This window comes from Orcinus orca, chromosome 20 (assembly GCF_937001465.1).
Source record: "Orcinus orca chromosome 20, mOrcOrc1.1, whole genome shotgun sequence".
NCBI lineage: Eukaryota > Metazoa > Chordata > Mammalia > Artiodactyla > Delphinidae > Orcinus > Orcinus orca.
Window position 1 is genome coordinate 46,655,409 of NC_064578.1, and position 25,162 is coordinate 46,680,570.

At 38.9% G+C, this 25,162-nt stretch overlaps 1 protein-coding gene across 1 annotated transcript in view; it reads right to left on the reverse strand.

The window, feature by feature from the left end:
- FCGBP (Fc gamma binding protein) overlaps window positions 1-25,069 on the reverse strand; it is an 83,229-nt gene extending 58,160 nt beyond the window's left edge. Inside the window, exons 1-4 of the mRNA XM_033430957.2 lie at window positions 24,728-25,069; window positions 24,506-24,598; window positions 22,279-22,404; window positions 18,389-18,516 (exon numbers count right to left, since the gene is read on the reverse strand). The gene's annotated coding sequence lies outside the window, so the exon portion shown is untranslated. The remainder of the gene's footprint in view (window positions 1-18,388; window positions 18,517-22,278; window positions 22,405-24,505; window positions 24,599-24,727) is intronic.
- Between the last annotated feature and the right edge of the window lie 93 nt (window positions 25,070-25,162).

Below are 25,162 nucleotides of genomic sequence, written 5' to 3' on the forward strand. Positions count from 1 at the left end.
ATCTGGCAGATATTTTCTCACAAAGAACAAAGTGAGCTTTTCCTTTAAGGAGAATAACTGACAGAATTTGTGACAAATGATAAAATCTGAACCTTAAAGGGGAAAAACATATCTGCCACCATGTGCTTAACAATTTTCTAAATATTTATAGATTTTCTGATGAGATCATTGTGGATACTTATGACTATGATTTTTGATATTATATAATGGAAATGTTTCAACATTTTTGGAAATCTGAATAACTCAGTAAACCAGTATTTTCCAGATATGTGATGCGTGATGTTATTAAAAAGTGAATAGGTAAAGGATCTGTTCAAGATAGGTAAAAGAGCTATTCAAAATGCAAGACAGACCAACAGATTTTTAAAAGTTTGTTGATATGGTTTCAGACTGCACATCGCAACTAACCTTTAAGAAACTACCATTTGTAAAGTTTTGCTGTAGTGTTAAAAATAAAGAAGATCCACGTTTATCTAGCGAGACTATGAAATATACCCCTATATTGTAACTGCTCCAGACTTTCCTCATATACTTCAACCAAAACAACATTTCACAACACATTGAATGCAGAAGCAGTTATCAGAATCCAGTTGTTTTCTATTAAGTGGGACATTAAAGATATTTGAAAAACTCAAAACAATGTCAGTCTTCTCAACAGACTCTCTTGTGTGTGTTTGCTTATGGCTCTCATTAAGATTGATTAAGCCTACTATACATAATTTCTCACTGATTACAACTAAAAGCTCTGGCCAGAATAGAAAAAGCAACTACCTGAGGACCCTGAAAAGTAATTGAGGGCAGGCATATTGGGGAGGGAAGTCAAAATTCGAAAAATTACTGTTATGGTAGTGAAGTTTCTGTGGGTTTTTTCCCCCTCCTATATCTCCCTACTTTAACCAGATGGTGATCCAAATCCCAGATCTGGGAGGCAAACGAAGGCAGAAAACTTTTAAGAAATTCTCTTTTCAGTCAGAGGACAGGAAAGGATCACCTATAAGCAGAAAGTGTATGTGTGGGGGGCAGGGAGATGTTGGGGAAGCCAACAGAGAAATTAAATTTTAAAAATTCAAACTGAGAAGAAGACAAAAAGGGGGAAAGATAAGAACAAAACACAGAGGGAACAAACAGAAAACAAATAATAAAATGATAGACCTAAGTCCAATTTATCAATAAATACATTACACTTAAATGAACTAAGCATACCAATTAAAAGGCAGAGATTGTCAGGTTAGGTTAAAACTATATGCTGGGACTTCCCTGGTGTCACATTGGTTAAGAAGCCTCTTGCCAATGCAGGGGACACAGGTTCTATCCCTGGTCTGAGAAGATCCCACATGCTGCAGAGCAACTAAGCCCGTGTGCCACAACTACTGAGCCTGCGCTCTAGAGCCTATGAGCCACAACTACTGAGCCCACATGCCGCAACTACTGAAGCCCGCGCGCTCTAGGGCCCATGTGTCGCAACTACTGAGCCCGTGTGCTGCAACTACTGAAGGCTGTGCACCTAGAGCCTGTGCTCCACAACAAAAGAAGCCACCACAATGAGAAGCCCAAGCACCGCAATGAAGAGTAACCCCCGCTTGCCACAACTAGAGAAAGCCCGCACGTAGCAATGAAGACCCAATGCAGCCTTAATTAATTATTTTAAAAAAGAAATGCACCTCTTTTTTAAAAAAAAAAAGAATAATCTTAAAAAAAAAAACCTATATGCTGTCTGACTTTAGAGTGACTTCAGCATCGTGGCAGCGTGACACTCCTTTGTGTCTCCCCTTCAATCTACAACCAGTGAAACATCCATAACTCAACAAAGGTGCCTCATCCCAACACATCAGGATGCCAGAGAATTCCTCACATCTGTACATCTAAAGGTGGGTGGATTGGAACACATAGAGGAGGCAGGACAGGGGGAACAGCAGAGGTGGTTTGTGACCTGACCCCTGGAACCTGGCCATGGTGGCTGATCTTGCAGAGAACCCAGTAGCATCAGGGAGACAGTGTACATGACACCAGCCTCCCGGCTGCAGCAATGCTGCTGGCCACAGGAAACCACACAGCAGCAGCAGCAGGGCCTGTGACCCTGTCCATCAGGGTCCAGCTACAAAGGGACCCACAACTCCAGCCCTGCCCTGTCTGCAGCAGCAGAGCCCACCAACCTGAAAGCCTGGTCATGACAGAGATGCCTGCCACCCTGGCTCCCCCTTGGCTCCCCGCTTTGACAGAACCAGGACACCCCAGATATGGTGGAGGCATGCACCATCCCCGTGCCCCAGGTGGTGATGCCACATTGGCGGCATCAAGGCACCAAGCAGCTACACTGAGGGCACCAAGGGACCCCTCTGACAGAGGCAGTGGAGAGTGGAAAGTACTCCTTCTCAAACATGTATAACCGGGGGTAGCTCTGGTAAGAGAACCCAAAAGCTTTGCTATAGCGCCACCTACTGGAAAACACAAGAAAGCCCTATTATTGCTAACGAATCCTTAGCCTCAAGTTTAAGGGAAAAAAAAGCTTTACCTGAGAAAGAAGGTTGTTCACTACTCCAAATGCTCCAGCTAAGGAACAACTTATCAGGCACCTTGAAGAACCATGGTAACACGGTATCACAAAAAGACAATGGCAATTCTCCAGAAACCAAACTTAAAGTCACAGAATATTGTGATCTAATTGACAGAGAATTCAAAATACCTGTCATGAAGAAACTCAGTGAGCTGCAAGAAAACTCCAAAAGGCAGCTCAATGAACTCAGGAATAAAAATAATGAACAGAAGGAATACTTTACTAAAGAGATTGAAACTTAAAAAAAATAACCAAACAGACTAGACCTGAAGAACTCGATAAATGAGATGAAGAACCCTTAGAAAGCATTGGAAATAGGGCAGACCACATGGAAGAGAGCTCGAAGATAGAAATCTAGAAATGATACAGGTAGAAGAGGAGAGATAATTAAGATATTTAACGGATTACTCAGTTTTTCTGGGTCTCTCCCATGTATACATATTATTAAAATTTGATTTTCTCCTGTTAATCTATCCCATGTCAATTTAATTCTTAGAGCAGCCAGAAGAACCTAGAAGGATAGAGGGACATTAATTCCTCCTCAGCAGTTGATGACAAGGATGGAATGAAACTTTACTGGCTGGACACTACTCGCCCTAAGGCTACTACAGTTAAGAGATCCTGGGACACCTGACAAAAGCAGGCAAAAGGTAAGAATTCTTACCATGTCAGTCAGTCTCCCAGATCTCTGCCTGCAGCATCTGTAGAAACCAAGAGTCGTGAGAATTTTCCTCTTTTTTTTTTTTGAGGATTTTCCTCTTTTTTAAAAACTAGATTCACAGGAGAAAATATTTGTAGATCTAGCTCCTTGGACTCCGTGACTCTTTGTTTGAAGTTTGGTAGAATATTCCTGGTTTGTGGATCCTTTTCCTCCCAAAGATGGTCATTGTTTTTCTTTGTCTGTCTTTTGTGTCCTCTGTCATAAGGAGGAAAACCACTGGCCAGATTAGGTTTTACTTTCTTTTTGTTATATGTCCTGAGAACCTCACACACTGACCAGTGAGAATATTCTTTCTGATCTCCTCCATCTGGAAAGTGCACGTACCAACACATATTTGGCAGTCAGTTGAATAGACTGGGATTCCAAGCTGAGTGTTTGGAGTGTTTGTTCAACTGGGTCAGCTCTCAGAGGAGTTTGTCATGAGGGTCTCAGTCCATAAGGGGCCTTTGTCATCTCAACCTTTGTTGTTTCCACTTGTACAATGAAGGTCTTTGAGTTCTTAGACTATTTTGGGGAGTGAACTTTCTGGATCTTGTGAGGGCTGCATCCTTTGCACTCTCTTGTGGGGCTGTCTCTTGTGTTTTATTGGTTTGAGTTACTATTAAGATCCTACTCGTCAATGGCCAAATGATGGCCATTTGAACTGGAAAATTTTCGAAACTGGTAAAGTTTTAGAGAGTTCTTATCCTCAACAATTGTACCTATTTTAATTGGTATGCAGAAGCCCCAAGGCTTCAAAATTCCAAAATAGCTTGATGGAAGGATTTGCTGTAGAAGGCTAATGAATGATTAAAGGTATAAATAGTACCTAAAACAAAGGACTGTAAGACTGACATAGCTCCCCTCTATCCTCCTTTATTTGAGTACTAATTCTAGTAACCCTCTGACTGAATTGAAGAGACTATTAAAAAGGTTACCTTTAATTTGTGGTTGCCAAGGTGCGGCGGGGGAGGGAGAGGGATGGACTGGGAATTTGGGGTTGGTAGATGCAAACGATTATATTTAGAATGGATAAACAACAAGGTCCTACTGTATAGCACAGGGAACTATATCCAACCTCCTGGGATAAACCATAATAGAAAATAATATTTTTAAAAAGAATGCATACATGGATAAAACTGAGTCACTTTGCTGTGCAGCAGAGATTGGCACAATACTGTAAATCAACTATACTTCAATTTTAAAAGAATTACTAAAAAAAAAGGTTACCTTTAGAAATGGGACCACCTGAGGCTGTAGGTGATCTTCTTCAGGTCAAAGCCCAAACTGAGGGCCATAGTTAAAGAATTTCTTAAGTGCAAAGAAAACAAAAAATAAAATGGCAGTACTAGGTCCTCATTTATCCATAATGACCCGAAATGTAAATGGATTTAATTCACGAATCAAAAGACATAGAATAGGTGGATGGATTAAAAATTAAAACAACTATATGCTGCCTCCAGGAGACCCACATCAGTTCTAAAGACAAACAGGCTCAAAAGTGAAGGGATGGAAAATGATGCTCCAAGTAAATGGAAGCCAGAAGAAAGCAGATGTAGCCACACCCATCAGACAAAATAAACTTCAAGCCAGAAAAGGTAACAAGAGAAAAGATGGATATTATATATTGATAAAGGGGAAAAAGCATCAAGAAGACTTAACAGTTATTAATATATATGCACCTAACATAAGAGCACCAAAATATATAAAGCAATTATTAACAGATCTAAAGGGAGAAATTGACAGCAACGTGATAATAGTAGGGGACTTAACAGCCCACTTACTGGGCTGTGGAGAGTGCAATGATCTATCAGTGGATAGATCATTCAGACAGAAAGTCAACAAGGAAACAGTGGCCTTAAATGAAACATTAGACCAGATGGATTTGACAGATTTGTAGAGACCATTCCATCCAAATGCAGCAGGATACTAATTTTTCTCAAGTGTACATGGAACACTCTTAAGGATAGATCATATGTTGGGCCACAAAACAAGCCTCAGTAAATTTAAGAAGATTGAAATCATATCAAGCATCTTTCCCAACCACAATGGTATGAAACTAGAGGTCAACTACAAGAAGAAAGCTGGAAAAATCACAAATAGGTGGAGACTAAACAACACGATACTAAACAAGGGGTCAATGGAGACATCAAAGGAGAAATGGAGAAATACCTGAAGACAAATGAAAATGAAAATATGAGATACCAAAATCTACAGGATGCAGCAAAGCAGTACTAAGAGAAAAGTTTATAGCAATACAGGCCCATCTCAAGAAATAAGAAAAATCTCAAATAAACAATCTAACTCTATACCTAAAGGAATTAGAAAAAGAAGAAACAAAGCCTAAAGTCAGTAGAAGGAAGGAAATAATAAAAATCAGACCAAAATAAATGAAATAAGGACAAAAAGACAATAGAAAAGATCAATGAAATTGCTGGTTCTTTGAAAAGATGTTAGAAATTGGCAAACCTTTAGTTAGACTCACTAAGAAAAAAAGAGAGAAGACTGATAAATAAAAACAGGAAAAAAAGGAGAAATAACAATGGAAACCACAGAAATACAAAGGATTATAAGAAAATATCATGAACAGTTATACACCAACAGATTGGACTACTTAGAAGAAATGGATAAATTCTTAGAATCATACAACCTTCCAAGACTGAATCATGAAGAAATAGAAAACACGAATAGATTGATCACTAGCAAGGAGATGAAACAGTAATCAAAAACCTCCCCAAAACAAAAGTCCAGGACCAGATGGTTTCACTGGTGAATTCAACCAAATATTTAAAGAAGATTTAATACCTATCCTTCTCAAACTCTTCCAAAAAAATCAAAGATAAGGGAATGCCTCCTAACTCATTTTATGAGTCAACATCACCCTGATACCAAATACAGACAAGGACAATACAAAAAAAAGAAAATCATAGGCCAATATCTCTGATTAACATGGATGCAACAATTCCCAACAAAATATTATCAAACTGAATACAACATTATACATTAAAAGGATCATACAACATGATCAAGTGAGATTTATTTTAGGGAGGCAAGGATGGTTCAACATCAGCAAATCAATCATTGTGATATACCATATTAACAAAATGAAAGATAAATATCATATGATCATCTCAGTAGATACAGAAAAAAATTTGACAAAATTCACCCACTTATGATAAAAACTATCAATAAAATGGGTATAGAGAAAGCATACCTCAACAGAATAAAGGCCATATATGACAAATCCACAACTAATATCATACTCAAGGGTGTAAAACTGAAAACTATGCCTCCTAAGATCAGGAACAAGACAAGGATGCCCACTCTCATCACTCTTATTCAACACAGTACTGGAAGTCTAACCAACGCAATTAGGCAAGAAAAAGAAATAAAAGGCACCCAAATTGGTAAGAAAGAAGTAAAACTGTCACTACTCACGGAAGACATGATTTTACACATGGAAAACCATAAATACACCCAAAAAAACTATTATAAATAATAAACAAATATGGTAAACTTGCAGCGTACAAAATCGATATACAAAAAACCTGTTTAATTTCTATACATTAACAGTGAGCTAGCAGACAGCTAATATCTAAAATATATAAAGAACTCATACAACTCAAACAACAAAAAAAAATCAATTAAGAAATGGACACAGATTGGTTCAAGATGCTGGAGTAGAAGGACGTGTGCTCACTCCCTCTTGCGAGAGCACTGGAATCACAACTAACTGCTGAACAATCATCAACAGGAAGACACTGGAACTCACCAAAAAAGATACCCCACATCCAAAGGCAAAGGAGAAGCTGCAATGAGACGGTAGGAGGGGCGCAATCACAATAAAATCAAATCCCATAACCGCTGGGTGGGTGATTTACAAACTGGAGAACAATTATACCACAGAAGTCCACCCACTGGAGTGAAGGTTCTGAGCCCCACATCAGGCTTCCCAACCTGGGAGTCTGGCATTGGGAGGAGGAATTCCCAGAGAATCAGACTTTGAAGGCTAGCAGGATTTGATTGCAGGACTTCGACAGGACTGGGCGAACCAGAGACTCCACTCTTGGAGGGCACACACAAAGTAGTGTGCACATCAGGACCCAGGGGAAAGTGCAGTGCCCCACAAGAGACCAAACCACACCTACCTGCTAGTGTTGGAGGGTCTCCTGCAGAGGTGGTGGCTCAGAGTGGGGACAAGGACACAGGCAGCAGAAGTTCTGGGAAGTACTTCTTGGCATGAGCCCTCCTGGAATCCACCATTAGCCCCACCAAGGAGCCTGCAGCCTCCAGTGCTGGGTCATCTCAGGCCAAACAACCAACAGGGAGGGAACTCAGCCCCACCCATCAGCAGAAAAGCAGATTAAAGTTTTACTGAGATCTGTCCACCAGAGGAACACCCAGCTCTACCCATCACCAGTCCCTCCCATCAGGAAGCCTGCACAAGCCTCTAACATAGCCTCATCCACCAGAGGGCAGACAGCAGAAGCAAGAAGAACTACAACCCTGCAGTCTGTGGAACGAAAACCACATTCACAGAAAGATAAGACAAAATGAAAAGGCAGAGGACTATGTACCAGATCAAAGAACAAGACAAAACCCCACAAAAACAATTAAATGAAGTGGAGATAGGCAACCTTCCAGAAAAAGAATTCAGAATAAAGATAGTGAAGATGATCCAGGGCCTCAGAAAAAGAAAGGAGGCAAAGATTGAGAAGATGTAAGAAATGTTTAACAAAGACTGAGAAGAACAAACACCTAGAATAATTAAAGAACAAACAAACAGAGATGAACAATACAATAACTGAAATGAAAAACACACTAGAAGGAGTCAGTAGCAGAATAACTGATGCAGAAGAATGGATAAGTGACCTGGAAAACAGAATGGTGGAATTCACTGACACGGAACAGAATAAAGAAAAAAGAATGAAAAGAAATGAAGACAGCCTAAGAGACCTCTGGGACAACATTAAACGCACCAACATTCGCATTATAGGGGTCCCAGAAGGAGAAGAGAGAGAGAAAGGACCCGAGAACATATTTGAAGAGATTATGGTTGAAAACTTCCCTAATATGGGAAAGGAAATAGCCATCCAAGTCCAGGAAGTGCAGAGAGACCCAGGCAGAATAAACCCAAGGAGAAACATGCCAAGACACATAGTAATCAAATTGACAAAAATTAAAGACAAAGAAAAATTATTAAAAGCAACAACTGAAAAAAAAGACAAATAACATACAAGGGAACTCCCATAAGGTTAACAGCTGATTTCTCAGCAGAAACTCTACAAGCCAGAAGGGAGTGACACGATACATTTAAAGTGATGAAAGGGAAGAAACTACAACCAAGATTACTCTACCCGGCAAGGATCTCATTCAGATTCGATGGAGAAATCAAAAGCTTTACAGATAAAGCAAAAGCTAAGAGAATTCAGCACCACCAAACCAGCCCTACAACAAATGCTAAAGGAACTTCTCTAAGTGGGAAACACAAGAGAAGGAAAGGACCTACAAAAAAAAAAACCCAGAACAGTTAAGAAAATGCTAATAGGAACGTACATATCGATAATTACCTTAAATGTGAATGGTAAATGCTCCAACAAAAATGGTAAATGTAAATGCTCCAACAAAAAGACACAGGCTCACTGAATGGATACAAAAACAAGACCCATCTATATGCTGTTTACAAGAGACCCACTTCAGACCTAGGGATACATACAGACTGAAAGTGAGGGGATGGAAAAAGATATTCCATGCAAATGGAAATCAAAACAAAGCTGGAGTAGCAATGCTCATATCAGACAAAATAGACTTTAAAATAAAGAACGTTACAAGAGAGAAGGAAGGACACTACATAATGATCAAGGGATCAACCCAAGAAGACGATATAACAATTATAAATATATATGCACCCAACCTAGGAGCACTTCAATACATAAGGCAAATGCTAACAGCTATAAAAGAGGAAATCGACAGTAACACAATAATAGTGGGGGACTTTAACACCTCACTTACACCAATGGACAGATCATCCAGACAGAAAATTAACAAGGAAACACAAGCTTTAAATGACACAACAGACCAGATAGATTTAATTGATATTTATAGGACATTCCGTCTGAAAACAGCAGATTACACTTTCTTCTCAAGTGCACATGGAATATTCTTCAGGATAGATCACATCTTGGGTCACAAATCAAGCCTCAGTAAATTTAAGACAACTGAAATCATAACAAGCATCTTTTCTGACCACAACATTATGAGATTAGAAATAAATTAAAGGGCAAAAAAAGTAAAAAACACAAACACATGGAGGCTAAACAATACATTATTAAATAACCAAGAAAGAACAAATCAAAGAGGAAGTCAAAAAATACCTAGAGACAAATGACAACGAAAATGCAATGATCCAAAACTTAGGGGATGCAGCAAAAGCAGTTCTAAGAGGGAAGTTTATAGCAATACAATCCTACCTCAAGAACCAAGAAAAATCTCAACTAAACAATCTAACCTTACACCTAAAGGAACTAGAGAAAGAAGAACAAACAAAACCCAAAGTTAGTAGAAGGAAAGAAATCATAAAGATCAGAGCAGAAATAAATGAAATAGAAACAAAGAAAACAATAGCAAAGAGCAATAAAACTAAAAGTTGGTTCTTCGAGAAGATAAACAAAATTGATAAATCTTTAGCTAGACTCATCAAGAAAAATAGGGAGAGGACTCAAATCAATAAAATTAGAAATGAAAAAGAAGAAGTTACAATGGACATGACAGAAATACAAAGCATCATAAGAGACTACTACAAGCAACTCTATGCCAATAAAATGGACAATCTGGAAGAAATGGACAAATTCTTAGAAAGGTGTAACTTCCAAGACTGAACCAGGAAGAAATAGAAAATATGAACAGACCAATCACAAGTAATGAAATTGAAACTGTGATTTAAAATCTTCCAGCAAACAAACATCCAGGACCAGATGGCTTCACAGATGAATTCTATCAAACATTTAGAGAAGAGTTAACACCCATCCTTCTTAAACCCATCCAAAAAATTGCATAGGAAGGAACACCCCCAAACTCATTGTACGAGGCCACCATCACCCTGATACCAAAACCAGACACAGATACTACAAAAAAAGAAAATTACAGACCAATATCACTGATGCATATAGATTCAAAAATCCTCAACAAAATACTAGCAAACAGAATCCAACAACACATTAAAAGGCTCTTACACCATGATCAAGTGGGATTTATTCCAGGGGTGCAAGGATTCTTCAATACACGCAAATCAATCAATGTGAGACACCATATTAACAAACTGAATAATAAAAACCATATGATCATCTCAATAGACTCAGAAAAAGCTTTTGACAAAATTCAACACCCATTTATGATAAAAACTCTCTAGAAAGTGGGCATAGAGGGAACTACCTCAACATAATACAGGCCATATATAACAAACCCACAGCAAACATCATTCTCAATGGTGAATAACTGAAAGCATTTCCTCTAAGATCAGGAATAAGACAAGGATGTCCACTCTCACCACTATAATTCAACATAGTTTTGGAAGTTCTAGCCATGGCAATCAGAGAAGAAAAAGAAATAAAAGGAATACAAACTGGAAAATAAGAAGTAAAACTGTCACTGTTTGCAGATGACATGATACTACACATAGATAATCCTAAAGATGCCATCAGAAAACTGCTAGAGCTAATCAATGAATCTGGTAAAGTTGCAGGATACAAAATTAATGCACAGAAATACATGGCATTCTTATACACTAACAGCGAAAGATCAGAAAGAGAAATTAAGGAAACAATCCCATTCACCATTGCAACAAAAAGAATAAAATACCTAGGAATAAACCTAGGAGGTAAAAACCCGTACTCAGAAAACTATAAGACACTGATGAAAGAAATCAAAGATGACACAAACAGATGGAGAGATATACCATATTCTTGGACTGGAAGAAGCAATATTGTAAAAATGACTATACTACCCAAAGCAATCTACAGATTCAATGCAATCCCTATCAAATTACCAATGGCATTTTTTACAGAACTAGAACAAAAAATCTTAAAATTTGTATGGATACACAAAAGACCCCGAATAGCCAAAGCTATCTTGAGGGAAAAAAACAGAGCTGGAAGAATCAGACTCCCTGACTTCAGACTATACTACCAAGCTACAGGAATCAAGACAATATGGTAGTGGCACAAAAACAGAAATATAGATCAATGGAACAGGATAGAAAGCCCAGAGATAAACCCATACACCTATGGTCAATTAATCTATGACAAAGGAAACAAGGATATACAATGGAGAAAAGACAGTCTCTTCAATAAGTGGTGCTGGGAAAACTGGACAGCTACATGTAAAAGAATGAAATTAGAACACTCCTTAACACCATACACAAAAATAAACTCAAAATGGATTAAAGACCTACATATAAGACAGGACACTATAAAACTCTTAGAGGAAAATATAGGAAGAACACTCTTAGACATAAATCACAGCAAGATCTTTTTTGACCCACCTCCTACAGTAATGGAAATAAAAACAAAAATAAACAAATGGGACCTAATGAAACTTAAAAGCTTTTGCACGGCAAAGGAAACTATAAACAAGACAAAAAGACAACCCTCAGAATGGTAGAAAATATTTGCAAACGAATCAACGGACAAAGGATTAATCTCCAAAATATATAAACAGTTCATGAAGCTCAATATTAAAGAAACAGGGCTTCCCTGGTGGCGCAGTGGTTGAGAGTCCACCTGCCGATGCAGGGGACACAGGTTCGTGCCCCGGTCCCGGAAGATCCCGCATGCCACGGAGCAGCTGGGCCCGTAAGCCATGGCCTCTGAGCCTGCACGTCCGGAGCCTGTGCTCCGCAACGGGAGAGGCCACAACAGTGAGAGGCCCACGTACTGCAAAAAAAAGAAAAAGAAAAGAAATAGAATATTAAAGAAACAAACAACCCAATCAAAAAATGGGCAGAAGACCTAAATAGACATTTCTCCAAACAAGACATACAGATGGCCAAGAGGCACATGAAAAGCTGCTCAACATCACTAATTATTAGAGAAATGCTAATCAAAACTACAATGAGGTATCACCTCACACTGGTTATAATGGGCATCATCAGAAAATTTACAAACAAATGCTGGAGAGGGTGTAGAGAAAAGGGAACCCTCTTGCACTGTTGGTGGGAATGTAAATAGATACAGCCACTATGGAGAACAGTATGTAGGTTCCTTAAAAAACTAAAAATAGAACTACCATATAACCCAGCGATCCCACTACTGGGCATATACCCTGAGAAAACCATAATTCAAAAAGACACATGCATCCCAATGTTCATTGCAGCACTATTTAAAATAGCCAGGTCGTGGAAGCAACCTAAATGCCCATCAACAGACAAATGGATAAAGAAGATGCGGTACATATATACAATGGAATATTACTCAGCCATAAAAAGGAACGAAATTGGGTCATTTGTAGAGACGTGGTTGGACCTAGAGACTGTCATATAGAGTGAAGTAAGTCAGAAAGAGAAAAACAAATATCGTATATTAACGCATATATGTGGAATCTAGAAAAATGGTACAGGTGAACTGGTTTTCAAGGCAAAAATAGAGACACAGATATAGAGAACAAACGTATGGAAACCAAGCGGGGAAAGCGGGGTGGGTGGGTGGGGGGATGAATTGGGAGATTGGGATTGACATATATACACTAATATGTATAAAATAGATAACTAATAAGAACCTGTTGTTTAAAAAATAAATAAAATCTTTTTTAAAAAAGAAATAGACAGAGAAGCTGAATAGACACTTTCCCAAAGAAGACATACAGATGGCCAGCAGGCACATGAAAATATGTTCAACATCACTAATTATTAGGAAAATGTAAGTCAAAACCACAATGAGATATCACCTCATGCCCATTAGATTGGCTATTATCAAAAAGACAAGAAATAACAAGTGTTGGGGAGGATGTAGAAAAAAGAGAATCCTCACACACTGTTGGTGGGAATGTAAATCGGGGTGGCCCCTATGGAAAACAGCATGGAGATTCCTCAAGAGATTAAGAATAGAACTACCATATGATCCAGCTATTCCACTTCTGGGTATTTATCTGAAGAAAAGGAAAACACTAATTCAAAAAGATATATGTGCCCCATGTTTATCAAAGCATTATGTACAGTAGCCAAGATATATAAAAAACCTAACTGCACATTGATGGATTAATGGATAAAGAAGATGTGGTATATATATACAATAGAATACTACTCAGCCATAAAAAAATGAAATCTTACCATTTGTGAGAACATGGATGGGCCCTGATGTTATTATGCTCAGTGAAATAAGTCATATGGAGAAAGACAAATACTGTGTGATTTCACTTGTGGAATATAAAAACAAAACAAAAATACATGAACAAACCAAATCAAACAAAACAAACACATTGATACAGAGAACAGAGTAGTGGTTACCCGAGGGGAAAGAGGGTGGTGGGAGGGCTAAATGGGTAAAGGGGGTCAACTGTATGGCGACAGATGGAAACTAAATTTTTGGTGGTGAACATGTTGTAGTGTATACAAAAGTTGAAATATTATATTGTATACATGAAACTTATGATATAAACCAATAAACTATATTAAAAATTTTTAAATTAAAAAACTATAAGCTGTCTACAAGTAAAAGTATGGAAAAAGATATGCCACTCTAACTCTAATCAAAAGAAAGCAAGAGTCATCCTATTAATATCAGACAAAGTAGATTTCAGAACAAGAAAAATTACCACAGACATCATATAATGATACAAAAATAAATTCACCAAGAAGATTTAATAATCCTAAATGTGCATGCACCTAACAACCGAGCTTCAAAACATCAAGCAAAAAACTGATAGAACTGAAAGAAGAACTAGACAAATCCACAATTATAGTTGGAAATTTCAACACCTTTGTCTCAACAATCAATAGTACAAGTAGACAGGAGATAAGCAAGAATAGAGAGGATTTGAACAATACTGTCACGCAACTTGACCTAATTGATATTCCAAAACATTACACCCAAGAATAGCAGAAAACACATTCTTTTCAAGTGCACTTAGAATATTCACACCAAGATAGACCATATCCTGGATCATTAAAAAAAACACCTTAACAAATGTAAAATAATTCAAATTATGCAAAATTATATACACATCAAAGTATACACATCACACATACACACAAATTATACACATCAAAGTATATCCTCTGACCACAGTGTAACTGAAACAGAAATCAATATTAGAAAGATATCTAGGATATTCTCAAATATTTAGAAATTAATCACACACTTCTAAACAATCCCTGAGTCAAAGAGGAAGACTTAAGAGGAAATAGAAAATATTTTTAACTGAATGGAAAGGAAAACATATAAAAATTTGTGGGTGCAATTAAAGAAGTTTTTAGAGGTAAATTTAAAGCAGTAAACACATATATTATAAAAGAAGTTCTCAAATTGAACTCTCTACATTAAGATCCTAGAAAAAGAAGAGTAGATGAAACCCAAAGCACTGAAGGAAAAAATAATAGAGCAGAAATCAATGAAATTGAAGAGGGAAAAATAGTAGAGAAAAATCAATAAAACTAAAAAGTGGCACTTTGATAGGTTAATACAATTGATAAACCTCTACCTAAACTGACCAGAGAGAGAGAGAGAGAGAGAGAGAGAGAGGACAAAAATTACCTATATTAACAATGAAAGAGGAGGGACTTCCCTGGTGGTCCAGTGGTAAAGAATCTGCCTTACAATGCAGGGGATTGCAGGTAAATCCCTGGTCAGGGAACTAAGATCCCACAAGCCGCAGGGCAACTAAGCCCGCGGGCCACAGCTACTGAGCTCGCGCGCCTCAACTAGAGCCTATGTGCCACAGACTACAGAGCCCATACACTCTGGAGCCTGCACGCCACAACTAGAGAGGAGAAAACCCGCATGCCACAACGAAAGATCCCACATGCCTCAACGAAGATTCCACATGCCGCAACTAAGACCCAATGCAGCCAAAAATAAATAAATAAATAACACGTATGCCACCATTAAATGAAAACTAGTTAAAAAAAAAAAGAATGAAAGAGGAGATGTTACTACAGAACCTATAGGCATTAAAAGGATAATTAGATAATACTGCAAAAAACTCAATGCTCATAAATTTGACAACTGACATGAAATGGACCAATTCCTTGAAATACGTTAACTACCAAAACTCATCAAAGATGAAAATGATAACCTGAGAGCTCCTATAAGTATCAATATTAAAGAAATTGAATTTATAGTTAAATATCTTCCAAAAATAAATCTCCAGGTCCATGGTTTTACTGGAGAATTCTATCAAATATTTAAAGAAGAAATAACGTGAATTCTAAAAAATCTCTTCCAGAAAATAGAAGAGGAAGAAACGTTTTCCAACTCATTTTATGAGACCAGCATTACCTTGATACCAGAAACCGGAAAAAGACATTACAAAGAAAGAAAATTACAAATCAATATCCCCCATGAACTTAGACACAAAAATCCCTAACAAAATATTAGTGAATCGAATCCAACAATATATATAAAAAGAATAAATTTAAAAGGATATCATATAAAAAGGCCAAGTAGGGTTTATTCTGGAAATACAAAGATTGTTCAACATTCAAAAAGCAATCAATGGGGCTTCCCTGGTGGCGCAGTGGTTGAGAGTCTGCCTGCTGATGCAGGGGACACGGGTTCGTGCCCCGGTCCGGGAAGATCCCACATGCCGCGGAGCGGCTAGGCCCGTGAGCTATGGCCGCTGAGCCTGTGCGTCCGGAGCCTGTGCTCTGCACGGGAGAGGCCACAACAGTGAGAGGCCCGCGTAATGCAAAAAAAACAAAAACAAAAAAAAAGCAATCAATGAAATTCATCATATTAACAGGCTAGAGAATAAACACTGCATGGTCATCTCAATAGATACAGAAAAAACATTTGACAAAATTGAACATCCATTCATGGTAAAAAACAAACAAACAAACAAAAAACTTCAGCAAACTAGGAATAGAAACGTCCTTAACCTGCTAAAGGACATTTAGACAGATATTTAATGTTAGAAAGTCAGAATGCTTTCCATGTAATTTTGGGAACAAGAAAAGAATGTTTGCTTTACCATTCTTATTCAATACTGTATTGAGAGTCCTGGCTGGTGCAAGAAGGCAGGAAAAAATAAATAAATATACACATTGAAAAGGAAGAAATAATATTACTCAGCCATTAAAAGGAACAAAATTGTGCCATTTGCCGAGACGTGGATGGACCTAGAGACTGTCATACAGAGTGAAGTAAGTCAGAAAGAGAAAAATAAATATCATATATTAACGCATATATGTGGAGTCTAGAAAAATAGTACAGATGAACCTATTTGCAAAGCAGAAATAGAGACACAGACATAGAGAACAAATGTATGGACACCAAGAGGGGAAAGAGGGGGGTGGGATAAACTGGGAGACTGGGATTGACACATATACACTAATATGTATAAAATAGATAACTAATGAGAACCTACTGTATAGCAGAGTGGAAAAAAAAGAAGGTACAATCTGTTTGAAGGACATATATTAAATTAACCTTAAAAATGCATTCCAATATACAGTAGGTGCAGACAAATACTGTTTGATTCCACTTACATATACGAGGTACCTAGAATAGTCAAATTCATAGAGTCAGAAAGTACATTGGTAGATGCCAGGGACCCCCCTCGAGGGGGAGGGGGAATGGGGAGTTAGTGTTCCTATCTTTTTTTTTTTTTTGATGTGGACCATTTTTTTTTTTGTCTTTATTGAATTTGTTACAATATTGCTTCTGTTTTATGTTCTGGTTTTTTAGCCCTGAGGCATGTGGGATCTTAGCTCCCTGACCAGGGATCAAACCCACACCCCCTGCATTGGAAGGCGAAGTCTTAACCACTGGGCCACCTGGGAAGTCCAGGGGAATTAGTGTTTAATGGGGACAAAGCTTCAGTTTAGGAAGGTGAGAAATTCGGGAGATGGATGGTGATGAGAGTTGCACAACAATGTGAATGTACTTGGTGCCACTGAACTGTACAGTTAAATATGGCTAAAATAGTGTTTTATATTATGTGACTTTTACCACAATAAAAATATATTTTAAAAAAGAAAAGGAAGAAATAAAACAATCTCGGGACTTCCCTGGTGGTACAGTAGTTAAGAATCCGCCTGCCAGATTTTGACAGATCAAGAGGAAATACACCCAAGAAGCCCCACCCACACCTGGGCCTGATTTAGACAATGAGATTATGGACTTTGAACAGATACTATGATGGGATAAGGCTCTTGGGGACCTTGGGAGGGGGGATGTATTTTGCATGTGGTAGAGACATGATAATTGGTGGCCAGAGGGCAGACTGTGCTGGACAGGTGACCCTCATGATGCTCCTGGTTTTCACACTCTTGTGTAACCACCTCCCTTTGAGTGTGGTATAGCCTGTGGCTTGTTACCAACCAATAAAATATGGCAAAGGGGACGGATGTTCATGATTACACATATATGATGATATGATTATGTTATTTAAAGTTACTTAAAGGCACAGTAGTACCTGTTTTTCCTCTTTCCCTTGCTCTCTTTGAGGAAGCAAGGAGCCATGTTGGGAAACCCCATGTGATGAGGAACTATAGGCAGCCTCTGAGAGCTGAGGGTGGCCTCTGGCCAATAGCCAGCAAGAAACGGAAGCCCTCAGTCCTGCATCCCCAACGAACTGAACTCTGCCAACAACTCGAGTGACCTTGGAGCAGATCCACAGTTAAGCCTCAGATGAGACCACAGCCCTGGCCCTTATTGCAGCCTTAGAAAACCTTAAACAGAGGACCCAGTTAAACTGTGTTCAGGCTCCTGACCTGCAGAAACCATAAGATGAGGAATGTTTTTGTTTTAAGCTGCTAAGTTTGTGACAATTTGTTATACAGCAATAGATGATTAATACAGCATTTGCCTGACCCTGATAGTGAGTGTCTCCTTAAATTTTGCGCCCTAAGCGCCCCCCCGTTGCCTCACCCTGGTTCCAGCTCTGGTGTGAATTGTGGTTTAGGATGTGTGCAAACACAGTACCTGAATGAGCAGTGTCATTGGGCCATTCTTATCAATTTCCAGGATCTCTCCATTTTTCGTTCCCACCAGGATATGTCCATGTCCCAAAGTGATGGCACGAATTGAAGGGTTATCTTCCAAAAGCAAGCCTGAGGAGGAAAAAATGCATTTAATACTGCAAATGTTGTATTTAATATAATAAAAAATAAAGCGATTGTAATGATTAAAAAAAAAAAAAAAGAATCCGCCTGCCAATGCAGGGGACATGGTGTTCCAGCCCTGGTCCGGGAAGATCCCACATGCCGTGGAGCGACTAAGCCCATGTCCCACAACTACTGAAGCCCATACACCTAGAGCCTGTGCTCCACAAGAGAAGCCACTGTAATGAGAAGCCCACGCACCACAACGAAGAGTAGCTCCCCGCTCACTGCAACTAGAGAAGGCCTGAGCACAGCAACGAAGACCCAACACAGCCAAAAATAAATAAAACTAAAATAAAAATAAATTTATAAAAAAAAGGAAAGAAAACAATCTCTATTCATTGATGGCATGATGTGTAGATGATCCCAAGGAATCTACATAAATAATCTTAAAACTAGTAAGTGATTTTGACAAGGTCACAGGATAATGTGCAAAAGTAAATCATATTTCCATATACTAGGAACCAAAAATTAAAAAAAATTTTAAATACCATTTGTAAGATCATTAAGTATATGAAATACATAGGGATAATTCTGACCAAACATGTATAAGATCTGTACACTAAAAACTAAAAAACAGTGCTGGGAGAAATACCTAAATAAGTGGAGAAATATACTGAGCTCATAGATTGGAAAATATAATGCTAAGATGTCAGTTTTCTCCAAATTAGTCCATAGATCCAATACGTTCCCAAATCCAATCCTGTAAGAATTTTTTACAAAAATTGAAGAGCAGATTCCAAAATTCTTATAGAAATGCTATGTATGTAGAATAAACAAAATAACTTTGAAAAATAAGAATAAAGTTGGAAGACTTCCACTACTGAACTTTAAGATTTATAAAGCTATAGTATAAAGCTTAAGACAATGTGGTATTGGTGTCAAGATAGAAAAATAGATCAGGAGTAAAAACAGTCCACAGAGAGATCCACACATGCATAGTCAATTGAATTTTGACAAAGTTTCAAGGTAATTCACTGGGAAGAGTTTTTTCAACAAATGGTGCTGGAACAACTGGGTATCTATATGCAAAAACATAAACTTTGATCAACACTTTGCACCATATACAAAAAACAACTCAAAATGAATCACAGATCTAAATGTAAAATATGAAACTACAAAACTTTTAGAAGAAAACATAGAGGAAAAATCTTTGTGAATTTCCATTAGGCAAAGTTTTTTAGGCAAACTGAGAGCATGATCCATTAAAAATTTGATAAAGTGGATTTAAAAATCAAGAACATCGGGCTTCCCTGGTGGCGCAGTGGTTGAGAGTCCGCCTGCCGATGCAGGGGACACGGGTTCGTGCCCCGGTCTGGGAAGATCCCACATGCCGCGGAGCGGCTGGGCCCATGAGCCATGGCCGCTGGGCCTGCGCGTCCGGAGCCTGTGCTCCGCAATGGGAGAGGCCACAACAGTGAGAAGAGGCCCGCGTACCGCAAAAAAAAAAAAAAAAAAAATGGGCAAATGATTTGAAGAAGCACTCCACCAAAGATGTATGGATGGTAAGAAAAAAAATGGCTCAACACTGTTAGTCACTAGGTAAATTCAGATGTAAACTATACCTGTTAGAATGTCTAAAATTGAAAAGACTGATTCAAAAGTCAGGGAGTATTTGGTGAGGATGTGGAGCAATGAGAACTCACACTGCTAATGGGAATGTAAAATGGTACAACCACTTTGGGAATCAGTTTGGCAGCTCCTTAAAAAGTTAAACGTACACCTACCATATGACCTAGCCATTCCATCCCTAGGTATTTACCCAAGAGAAATAAAAGCACACGTCCAACTTGTATATAAATGTTCATAACAACTTTACTTGTAATAGCCAAAGACTGTCAATCAATACAATGGAACACTCAGCAATAAAAAGGAATGAACTCTTGATACACACAATAACATGGATGTGAGAATAATGCTGAGTGAAAGAGTGCATACCATATGATTCCATTTACATAAAATTCTAAAATGTGCAAATGAATGAGAGTTTTTGGACATGGAGGCAAGGAGAGGGCAGGAGGGAGAGAGTACAAAGGGACGTGAAGAAAATTTTGAGGGTAATAGATATGTTCATTATCTTGACTCTGGTGATGGTATTGCGTGCACATGTATGCCAAAACTTATCAAATTGTATACTTTGAATATGTGCAGTTTATGGTATATCAATTATACCTGTTTTTTTTAAAAAGCACTATTTTAAATAGCTTGAAAAATTGTATTAGGTATAAGTCTAGCAAAATATGTGCCGTGTCTGTATACTGAAAGGGACAAACACTAAAGAAGGAAATCAAAGAAGAACTAAATAAATGGAGAGACATACCACTATTATGAATGGGAAGACAATATTGTTAAGGTGCCAGTTCTCTCCAAATTGATCTATCGATTTAATGCAATCCAAATAAAAATCCTAGTAGCAGTTAAAATAAACAAATTATATAGACATATGTATAATATACATAAGCTATATGTATAATATGTATGTGTACACATACACACATATATAAGAATGAACATATAGAGAAAAAGAGAATGATAAAGCAAATGTGTTCAAATATTAACATTTGGGGAATCTGGGTAAAGAGTATTTACCAGTCTGAGAAGTTTCTGTAACTGAAATTTCAAAATAAAAAGACTTTTGAGAAGGGTTTATACTGTATTGCTTTGTTGTCTATTTTTTTTAGGTGTTACATATTTTGTGAACATATGGCATATCATTAAATATTCTATACCACTTTTTAAAATTGTGATAGCCTATAATGGATGGATGGTTTAAAGGTTATTTAACCAATCATTTATTGTTAGACATTTACATTTGCTCCTTCCCAGAGTTTAATACTTACCTAACCTTTACTCCATATTTTTGCTGCCTTCTGAATAGTTCAGACCCCTCCCTCCACTTCTACCCTGGGACTAAGTAAATCTCTTCCTTCCTGGGCCTTTGATAGTAATACTGGGGACAGGATATAAACCTAGACCAGGTGTCATCTATCTACTATACGAAGCCCCCAGATGTGTTTTATTTGGCTTGCATGGTGTTTTTGTGTTTGAATTTGTTGTCAACATTTAAAAATTAGAAGACTTCACTTGACAGGGACTTCCCTGGAGGTCCAGTGGTTAAGACTTCGCGCTTCCACTGCAGGGTGTGCGGGTTCAATCCCTGGTCCGGGAACTAAGATCCCACATGCTGCATAGTGCGGCCAAAAATAAAAAGGACTTCACTTGAAACTCTAGATTCTTGACTTCTGTTGAAACACCAGATCTGGCAACAATAGGCCAACACTCTGGCATGGCTATTGTGGCTGGAGTTGAGTTTCAACCACTCTCTGTAGATGAGGAATAGGTTCTCTGCCAGCCCAGCTATCTTTACAGACCTGTCTGCTGGCTCCTGTATGCACTTAGCCTCACCCAGGGCTCTAAAGACACAGATTCATGAACCCCCTCACTCAAAACAAGAGCTTCTCAGGACTTCTGTTAGAAGGCAGTATAGTCGAGAGGAAGAAAGCCCTGGCCTTAAACCAGGGGAGTTAAATTTTAGTCAGCTGGGCTGGTCCTGGCTTTAATATGCCCACTGTGAAATGACCTAGAAGTGTGGTTCTTAACTGCGAGATGGAGGGGAGAGTCATAATGATAGGGTGCTAGGAAAGGTGGGTCTAGCTTGAAAAATCTCCCTAAATGATTTGATGTCCTCCTTTTTGAAAACAACTGGCTTACCTGTCAAAGATCATCTGCAAATCCAAATGATAGGCTCTGGATTTGAATGCCAGGTCTACCATTTACTTGCTGTGTAATCTTGGGCAAGTGACTTCACCTCTCTGAGCCTGGTTTCTCATGTAGGACCTGAAAAAGAAAGAAGACAACAGCTCCCATTTCAAATCCCACTTGAATCTGAGATTAAATCATGATATATATAAGACACGCATGAGTCTCTGGCACAAGGTAAGGACTCTGTATAAGTGGTTACTTTTACTACCCCCTAAGATTGTTGTGAAGATTAAATGAGATAATGAGGTAAAATGCTTAGCAAAGAACCAGGTACATGGTCAGTGTTCAGGAAATGGCTACTTATGATTATTCTCCATAAAGATTCCAAAGGGATACATTGATTTATCATTGCCAAAGGTAGCAAAGAGAACTTGGAGACAATTTGACTGGGCTTGGGGGAATAACTCATAGACTCTAAGACTCAAGTAGAAATCTGGGATGCCTTCTGGGTGTTGGACAGAGATATGAAAGATGGAACTGAGGGTTGTCAATGCAGAGAAAAAAGGAAGGACTTGTTGCCATTGTTTTCCCTTTTTTGTGGAAATAAAAACACTGGGACCTTAAACTAGGAAGACAGGGACCAGATCTGATTAATCTCTGGGTTCCCCCTGTGTAGGGCTGACACTGAGCAGGAACCACTGACTTTCTTTGACTTAGTGGAAGTGACTTTCTCTTGTCTGAGCCTCAGTGTCCTCATCTGTAAAATGAGGAAACGCAAACCTACCCCTGAAAGTGTTGTAAGGATTCAGAGATCACGGTTTGGATATCGCCTGGCTAAAAGTACTCACACAAAACGGTGTCTAGTGTGACAACCCACCACACACCGCTGAGAATGGCGGAAAAAAAATTTTTTTGCATTCTTTTTTAATATTCTTTTCCATTATGGTTTATCACAGGATACTGAATATAGTTCTCTGTGCTATACATTAGGACCTTGTCGTTTATCCATTCTAAATGTAATAGTTTGCATCTACCAACCCCAAACTCCCAGTCCATCCCCCTCCCTTCCCCCATCCCCCTTGGCAACCACAAGTCTGTTCTCTATGTCTGTGAGTCTGTTTCTCTTTTGTAGATAGGTTCATTTGTGCCATATTTTAGATCCCACTCATAAGTGATATCATATGGTATTTGTCTTTCTCTTTCTGACTTCACTTAGTATGATAGTCTGTAGTTGTATCCATGTTGCTGCAAATGGCATTATTTTGTTCTTTTTATGGCTGAGTAGTATTCCATTGTATATATGTACCACACCTTCTTTATCCATTCATCTGTCGATAGACATTATGTTGTTTAGGCTATTGTGAATAGTGCTGCTATGACATAGGGGTACATGTATCTTTTACAATTATAGTTTTGTCTGGTTATATGCCCAGGAGTGGGATCGCTGGATCATATGGTAATTCTATTTTTAGTTTTCTGAGGAACCTCCATACTGTTTTCCACAGTGGATGCATCAACTTACATTCCCACCAACAGTGCAGGAGGGTTCCCTTTTCTCCACACCCTCTCCAGCATTTGTTATTTGTAGACTTTTTAATGATGACCATTCTGACCGGTGTGAGGTGGTATCTCATTGTAGTTTTGATTTGCATTTCTCTAATAATTAGTGACGTTGCACAAAAAAAAAATTTTTATGACAGACTGTATCAAATGTATGCTCCACTGGTGGGAGTGTAAGTTAGTACTATAGTTTGACAGTGTCTGCTAAAGCTAAACACATACCTGCCCTGGAGTATATTCCCATGTTTACCAAAGAAATGTATTAGAATATTCATAGCATCAGTATAGCCCCAAACAGGAAAATATCCAGTTTTAGGCATATTCACACAATGGAAACCATACACAAATGAAAATGAAAGAACTATCCCTACACACAATATGAATCTCACAAACATGTTAAGTAAAAGAAGGTAAAAACACAGTACACACTGTATGGGTCCCTAGAGAGTTTGAAACAGACAAAGTAATCCATGCTGTTAGAAATCAGGTAAATGATAACTTTCAGAGGGGATGAGGGTGGCAGAAAGAGCATGTGCAGAGCTTCTGGGGGCTTCTCTGTTTGGTTTTTTGATCTGAGTATTGGTTATTTGGGTGTGTTTACTTTGTGTAAATTCGTTGAACTGCACACTAATGATATGTATACTTCTCTGTACTTATACTTGAATAAAAAGTTTACTTGACAAAACTGTAGCTGGTGTGATGAACAGCGGCCAGAAGAACAGGCTTTGAGGACCGACAGATCTGGGGCCCCGCGCTCTGGTTTCTTTCCCTGTAAAAGAGGGAACATAATGTCTGTCAAGATTCGATGAGGTGAGCATGTAAGACTTAAGCACAGGGCCTGGTCTATATAGGCCTGCAGTTCTCCTGCGTGACCCAACTCCTGGCACCGCTGCCTCACCTTCTCCAGCCCTAATGCGTGGGTTCTACGTGATTCACGGTAATGAAGTAACTGGTAATGGCAGGCTTGGGGCTCCTCACCCCCGGGATGGAGCCCGGTAAGAAGTGTCATTCTCAGGGGCAGCCCCCGTCTTCCCGCCCCCGCGCGGGGGGCAATCCTCGGCTGCAGCCTACTTGGAAACCCCCTAAAAGAGCCCCTCTGCGAAACCCGGCCAAAGGCAGCTCCAGCCCCGCCACTAAAGATAAAAGAGCACTTTGCCATCAGACTGTGACAGATCTCTGGGAGACTCTTCTGGTCAAAGAGCAACGAGGGCAGCGCGCCGGCGAAAAAACCCGAGAGCGAGAACGCCGTGCGAGACTGCGCCAAGGCGCGCTATTGCACACGCGCACCGCCCCGGGCCCGCCCGCGCGCTCGCGCGGTACGGAGTGCGCATGA